At 33.5% G+C, this 7,500-nt stretch overlaps 1 protein-coding gene across 2 annotated transcripts in view; it reads left to right on the top strand.

Moving 5' to 3' along the window:
- LOC113816546 (uncharacterized) overlaps positions 1 to 5,148 on the top strand; it is a 16,913-nt gene extending 11,765 nt beyond the window's left edge. For both annotated transcript variants that reach the window (XM_027368578.2, XM_027368579.2), the window contains exon 4: positions 1 to 5,148. This exon is cut by the window's left edge and continues 2,327 nt beyond it. The gene's annotated coding sequence lies outside the window, so the exon portion shown is untranslated.
- The last annotated feature ends 2,352 nt before the right edge of the window (positions 5,149 to 7,500 follow it).

Below are 7,500 nucleotides of genomic sequence, written 5' to 3'. Positions count from 1 at the left end.
AGACTACAAATAGGGTGTGGGGAGGGGAACAAGTTGTGTTGAACAATTATCATTTTTATGGAATGAATTTTATTTTAAAATGCCACAACAGACCATAACTTGACCAATTTGATACTCATATGTGGGTCTGGTAAAGATCTATTCAAAATGACTTTTGTTATTGGATGTACCATTATAAAGGTAACTATAATGTTAAGTCTATATGGCCATGTATTGTAAAATGTGCAACTCCTTGACCCAAAGTTCTTTTTTCATGCACATGTAAACATACACATTGATGTTGGAGATGGTAATAAGCTGCTCCTTGTGATATGATTTTTAAATGCTTAAGACTAGTCAGAATTCATTCTCTTTTACAATGCAAATAAAGATGTTTGAGTGCATTTATACTTAATTTACCATTCAAGTGCTAAGTTTACATATCAAGGGTTAAGGGGATGTACTGTGCTGCAAAGATGTATTGTTGAATAGTGTGGACTTATTTCCTCTTGAGTTTCTGCTTGTTCACATTGTCTTAAGGACATGTGAAGAATCAAAAGGTATTCCATGATAGGAGTCATGAACCAAGATGCAGTATGAGATTATTAATCTGCAACATTTTAGAAGCCTAGATTGCATATGCCACATTTTTTGTGGTACCATTTCTGATAATTCTGTCTCGGACTTACATATCTGTGTCTCTCTCTCTTTGTGCCTTCAAAATGACCATTTCGTACTAGAATCTACTTTGAAATATGTAATTCATATCTTATCTCATTTTGGACTCCCTGTGTCTCTTTCTAGGCCTGTTGTGTCCCTTTGGCTTGTCTCTATTCTCCTCATTTCATCTCATCTTCACTTCCCTCATCTCATTATTTTTTTTATCTCTCCTCTACTCTCCTCTTTGCTTCTCTCATCTCATTTTTATCTCTCTCTCTCTCTTCTTGCTCTCCTCGCACCCCCCATCCCCCATCCCCCCTTTCATTCTCTCTCTCTCTCTCTCTCTCTCTCTCTCTCTCTCTCTCTCTCTCTCTCTCTCTCTCTCTCTCTCTCTCTCTCTCTCTCTCTCTCTCTCTCTCTCTCTCTCTCTCTCTCTCTCTCTCTCTCTCTCTCTCTCTCTCTCTCTCTCTCTTCTCTCTCTCTCTCTCTCTCTCTCTCTCTCTCTCTCTCTCTCTCTCTCTCTCTCTCTCTCATATGCCTGAATACAGAATGGTACACTGGGTTACCATTATGCATCTTCTTAAATTATTTTTTTACAACACTCCATGCTTTGAATAATACATTAATGCATATATACCATCCATTTATAATGTCTGATGTAAATGTTGTATTGTTAATGAGAAATAGTATTATGGAAACTGTTGTGCCTCATGGTAATGTGACGTGGATAAAGAACTTGAGCTTGATAGTGTTGGACTTTCATCAGTTATGTGTGGAGTGATATTTGAGAAATAATAGTCTTTTGGTCATGTGCTGTTTTGTTGGTATCTTTTTTCTTCATTTTTTAAAAGTTACATAGTGGGAATGGCTACTGGTTAAAGGTTAAAACAAATAAATGTGCTAGACCTCAAAGCAAATATAGCACTATAGTAAAGTATTATGGGTGAAAGTGTAAAAATGAGATAATAATTAAAATAAAATGTGTGTGGCAATGCTCATAAAACATATACAATAACATGGTAGTGAAAAGGGTAAAGAGGGGGAGTAAATGGGGCAAGACAGGGATTAGTAAAAGGGGAAAGGGGGGTGAAGGGTGATGAGAATGGGAGTGAAGGGTGATTAGAATGAATGAAGGGCATCAGTGCAAATAAGGGAACAGTGTCCAAGGAAAAAGTGGGGGATTCTGTGAGGGTATTCAACAAATTTGGGGTCAGGAATTAGCTTGATAATATTCATATCTTATAATTTTCTTGATTTATAATGTCATTGTATGTACTTCAGGGAAATATTTGAAGGAGAATCAAGCTAAAAGTTTCCAGCCAGTAGCTTTTTTTTTATGCAATATATTTTTATGGTTTATGTCCACTAATTTGCTGTGGTAGCATCTCTTATAGCAAGGAAATGTATTATGGACTGTTTTATTTTCTCAACAAATATTTCCAGAAAAGAAAAAAAAATATCTGAGTAAGTGTGGAAAAAGTTAACCCACAGTTTTGCAGCCATTCTTATCCACGTCACGACTGATACTGCCATATCTGCAAAATAATACTCCCTGAATTTTACCATGGAGATTATGGAAGTCCACCATTATCTTTTAGATGTTCACTATTATAAAGCGTAACCTTTTTGATAGATGGTGTTTTATGAATCATTAGTGTTTGGACATAGAAACTGCTCTAGTTGGCTGATGGTGAACAACCTTGATGTACTCATTGCTAAGTCTTACAAATGATTAAGAAAATGGTTCCTTTCTTGGTTTTGACTTGAGCTTAGAAGTGTAACCTTGTCCTGTTTACATGTATCCTGAAGTAAGGTTTTTTCCATACCTGCCTGCTGATGCGGTGAGAGTAACTTTAATTCCCAAAATTACGTGTATGTTTGTGATGAGTTTCATCAGTAGGACTGACTCTTACGGTCAAATACGTATTCCATATTGTTCTTCCAATGAATGGCATTTTCCCATTGTGTAATTTGCCCTTTTTGTGCTTATTGTAGAAGTGGTATTACTTTTGGGACATTTATTTACTTGCATACATCCATATATACATATATCTGTACATTAATACAGTCACTTATTTACATACACATGTACACATTAGTTTGCGACTATATGCATACTAACATGGACACACACACGAATATAATAGAATACATGTATCATGTATTTATGATTAAATGTACTGTTCCGTCAGATTGGAAATGTGCTTATACTCTCACGTCTTACTCTATAATTTTTTAACAAAGTAATATTTAATTTCTTGCTATCGCTTTTTGATTGCGATGTTAATGTGACTGTTGTTAGTAGTGTTGGATAGATTTCTTCACACTTGGAACTAGCCAAGATGTCTGTCTTTTAGGAGTGACTGATATTAGAATAGGTTTTGTGGAATAAAAAGGTCATAAATGTGTAATTTTCCCACACTAAATGCTCATCAAGTTGCTAAGTTAAGCACATGCAAGAATCTCTCTTGACTGCTTGGTTTTGGGTTACAGATTAAATGAATTAGTGTTTCATGGAAAGGGTTTCTAAGATATTTATGAAAAGGATATTCAAGTATCTATTTTATTGTGCTAAAGTACAGGAAGGTATTTTCTTGACGCTATTCTACTATGTATAATCAATTCAAATTTATAGAAATATATTTCACTCCAAAATTCTATATGTACAGGAAATCAGAAAAAGGACAAAAAGTGGTATTAATGGCTTTGTAACTAAATATCTCATGTTAATTTTTATTTTTTATATGATGATGAAATCAGAAAAAAAGGGACATTTACTAATCAAGTAAAATAAAGTTTAGCCCCAAAAATGTTCATTAAAGTAGATCTTTAATAGATAAATTTTATCATAATTTTGAGATTTGGCTAAACAAAGTCCTGAAATTAACTTTCGTTGAAGAGATGAGGAAAATTGGGTGAAAGATTGAGGTTTAATTGTTACAATACGATTTTTTAAAAAATTTTGTTTTTTGTTTTTTTACAGCTTATGCGCTAAAAATCAAACTACCCAATCATTTGATGCATTTAAGATCAAATTAATTTAAATACAAGTTATGAAATGTAATGATTATTTTTACTCAGACATGTTTCTGGATGTTTTATCAGGATTTATGGTAATCATCCTTTATGTAAAAAAAAAGAAGAATTATAGTTTATACATATATGGTATTTGTAATTTCAAAATGTTATCTATGCAATGAAGAATTAAGCTTATATCTAAATATCAGATTGAATTAATATCAGCAACTCTGTCATGCACAGAATGGAGTGTAAAATGTTATATATTGAACTCCATGAACTATTATGTCGATTATATTAGCCTTTTCACTTGCATTTCAGGTTTTATAGTCTTTTATAGTACTATCAAAATGAAAATAACCACTTTTATAGCATATAACTCCATGAGATTTTGCCTCAAATTTGAACATTATGATGAAAGCTTTGTTACAATTCAGATTACAAAAGCAGTCCTTTTTTTTCTTTCTTTTTTTCTTTCTTTTTTGGTTAACATATCAATGAAATGAAAAAGTGCATTTTTTCTCCTCCTGTGAAAAGAAAATGACCATTAATGCATGTACGAGTAACTGGTGGGTTTGTATATAATGTATGGTCCAATGATGTACTGTATGTTATCTGTCCTTGTTATTCACCATGGTAAGAAATAACAGTAAAATGAAAAGTTCACCCAAGTATTCTTGTATTTATATTTAAAAGATGTTTCTAAAGGGTGTAATCCAGCATGTCTCATGTGTTTCAGTGTCAGTAGCAGTTAAATAATGCACTTTTCATGACTGTGCTCTGTACTCCCCTGCAAATCTGATCCGCAGACATGTGGGATACAAAGTACATCCCCGCTGTTACTAAAACCACATGCACTCATCTCACTTGTTAATTATTAAACCTTCTTATCAGCAACCAGATTAACCATCTTAATTGTTACTTGTAGATAATTTTCCATTTAACACTGATCAGTGGTGGACAGCAGTGGAATAAATGTCTTTGATATAAGTATTATTAGATCCTGAAATTTTTTTGTCTGATCTTTTTTATCATGTCTGAAATATCGCTAAGCACATTTGAATCTTTACATAAAAAATCTATACTTTTCACATCTAATTTTGTGAATCATAGATATATCAACATTACATTTTTTTAAAGATATATGCATTAGTCCTCATAGGGACTTATTATACATGATAAATACAAGTAATTATTCACCACTTGTGTGGTCTCTCTCATGTAGCCATTCTATAGACACTCTTCAGCACATATTGCAGTTGTCTTCTTCCTTTTGGTAAAGTGGAAGCTAACTGATAAGCACAAAGAAAAAATGATATTCACCTTTTATGAAAGAGTGGAAGCTGATGAACTTGGTTAATTAAATATGATATAACTGTTTCAAAAAGATGGCAGGGAAGTACAGACAGACCTGACCGCCTCAAGATGTGATATATGTACCCTTGCCTTTGTATAACTTTTACAGCATAATTAAAGTATGAATTGCAAAAATCACTTGTTTTATTCCTCAACTTCTTATATATACGTGTATTGTATTTATATGGAAAAATGTGTTTACTTTTCTTTCGGTTTGTATTTTAACAACACATCTGTTCATTATTCATGTGTACACAAGTACATGCAATGAAATACAGACATATAGTAAATACAGGTATAATGTGTAAGCATTTGCGTCCAAGTAGATACTGCTACACAGACTTACATACAGATGCATGCATACTTGGCCATATGTCTAGAAATATATGTACATATAAGTATATGTATATGCATTTACCTGCACACACATACAGCATATATGTATATACCTGCCTATCAATATCTATCTGTATATCTTCCTGTCTATCAATATCTATCTTTATCTACCTACCTGTCTGTCTTGTTTGTTTATCTAGCTATCTACCTATGTACCTCATTAACTGTGTATGTATGCACCTCTTATTTATATGTACCTATCTCTCTATCTACTTATCTGTCAATCTGCTTATCAGATTGGCTACCTACCTACCTAGCTATTTGTCAGTCAGTCTTCTTACCTATCTAGCTAGCTACCTTCAGTCTATTTGTCTACCTGCCTACCTTTTCATTTATTTATCTACCTTATTAATGGCCAATCTACCTACCAACATCTCATTAATGGCTAATCTATTTACCTACCTACCTCATTAATGGCCAATCTACCTAGATGATTATCAGTCTATTTATTTATCTACCTACCTGTCAGTCAATCTACCTTGCTAGCTTCCTATCAAGCTACCTATCTGTGTCTGTCTATATGTCTATCTGTTTGCCTATCTATCTATGTACCTTCCTACCTACCTACTTAATTACCTACCTATCTGTCTATGTATCTATCTACATGTGTATCAATCTAGCTAGCTATCTACTTATCTACCTTCCTACTTATCCATCTATCAATCTAGATAGCTACATTGCCTATCTATCTGTCTATTTACCAGGCTACCTTTCTATCTCTATCAATATATCTATTTACCAAGTCAGATATTTACTTGCCTCTCTATCTATCTGCTATCTTTCTATCTATATCTTTCTACCTACCTACCTATATATATTTATCTACCTACCTACCTATCTATTTACCTTACTAATTACTTACCTATCTATCTGTCTACCAAGCTACCTAGCTACTTACATCTGTCTATTTATCTACCTACCTATCTATCTATATATGTACTTAACTACATATTTAGCTACCTATCAACCTACCAACCTATCTATTTACTCACCTATTTACCCACTTACATACCTATCTGTCTATCTACCTATATATACATATTCATTTATCTATTTGTGTCTATCTATCTATCTATGTTTGTATATAGCAACCTATCTATCTTCCTACCGTCTTATATATCTATCTAACAAACTGCTTATCTAATTGTATATCTACCTATCTACCAAGTTACCTAATGAGCTACCTACCTACCTATCTCTCCATCTATCTGCTTAGTTAGTTACTTACCTATTTAGCGGCTTATCTGTCTGTCTATTTATCTAGCTACATATTTATCTACCTACTTCTCTAGCTATCTATTTCCCTATCCAGCTACCTACCTGTCTATTTATCTATCTATTAGTCTATTTATCTAGCTACCTACCTACCTTTCTCTCTAACTCAATCTGAATCTATCTATCCAACTACCTCTATCTGCTATCTATTTACATTTCTATCTAGCTTTCTACCTGTGTATCTGTCTGTGTATATGTATCTTGCTTCCTACCCACCCATGCACCATATCTGTCTATCGATCTTACCTTACCTTACCTAACCTAACCTAAGACTGTTTAACCTATCCAATCCAAACCTAACCTAAGTCTATTTTACCTATCCTAACCTGTCTATTTTACATATCCTAACCTAACCTAGATCTGTCTAACCAAAGTCTGTTTAATATATCCTAACCTAAGTCTGTTTAACCTACCCTAACCTGTCTGTTTAACTTAACCTAACCTAACCTAAGTCTGTTTAACCTAACCTAACCTCAGTCTGTTCATTCTGGCTTAACCTCAGGCTGTTTAACCTAACCTAATCTATGTCTGTTTAACCTAACCTAATCTATGTCTGTTTAACCTAACCTAATCTATGTCTGTTTAACCTAACCTAATCTATGTCTGTTTAACCTAGCCTAACCTAACCTACGTCTCTTTAACCTAACCTAAACTACATCTGTTTAACCTAACCTAACCTAACCTACGTCTTTTTAACATAACCTCAGTCTGTTTGACCTAACATAACCTAACTTCAGTCTGTTTAGCCTAGCCTAACCTAACCTGTCTGTTTTACCTAACCTACCCTAATCCAAGTCTGTTTAAGCTAACATAAAC

Source organism: Penaeus vannamei, chromosome 1 (genome assembly GCF_042767895.1).
Source record: "Penaeus vannamei isolate JL-2024 chromosome 1, ASM4276789v1, whole genome shotgun sequence".
In the NCBI taxonomy this organism is placed as follows: Eukaryota; Metazoa; Arthropoda; class Malacostraca; order Decapoda; family Penaeidae; genus Penaeus; species Penaeus vannamei.
The sequence above is the reverse complement of the archived record's forward strand: the minus strand, read 5'-3'. Positions and strand labels throughout refer to the sequence as shown.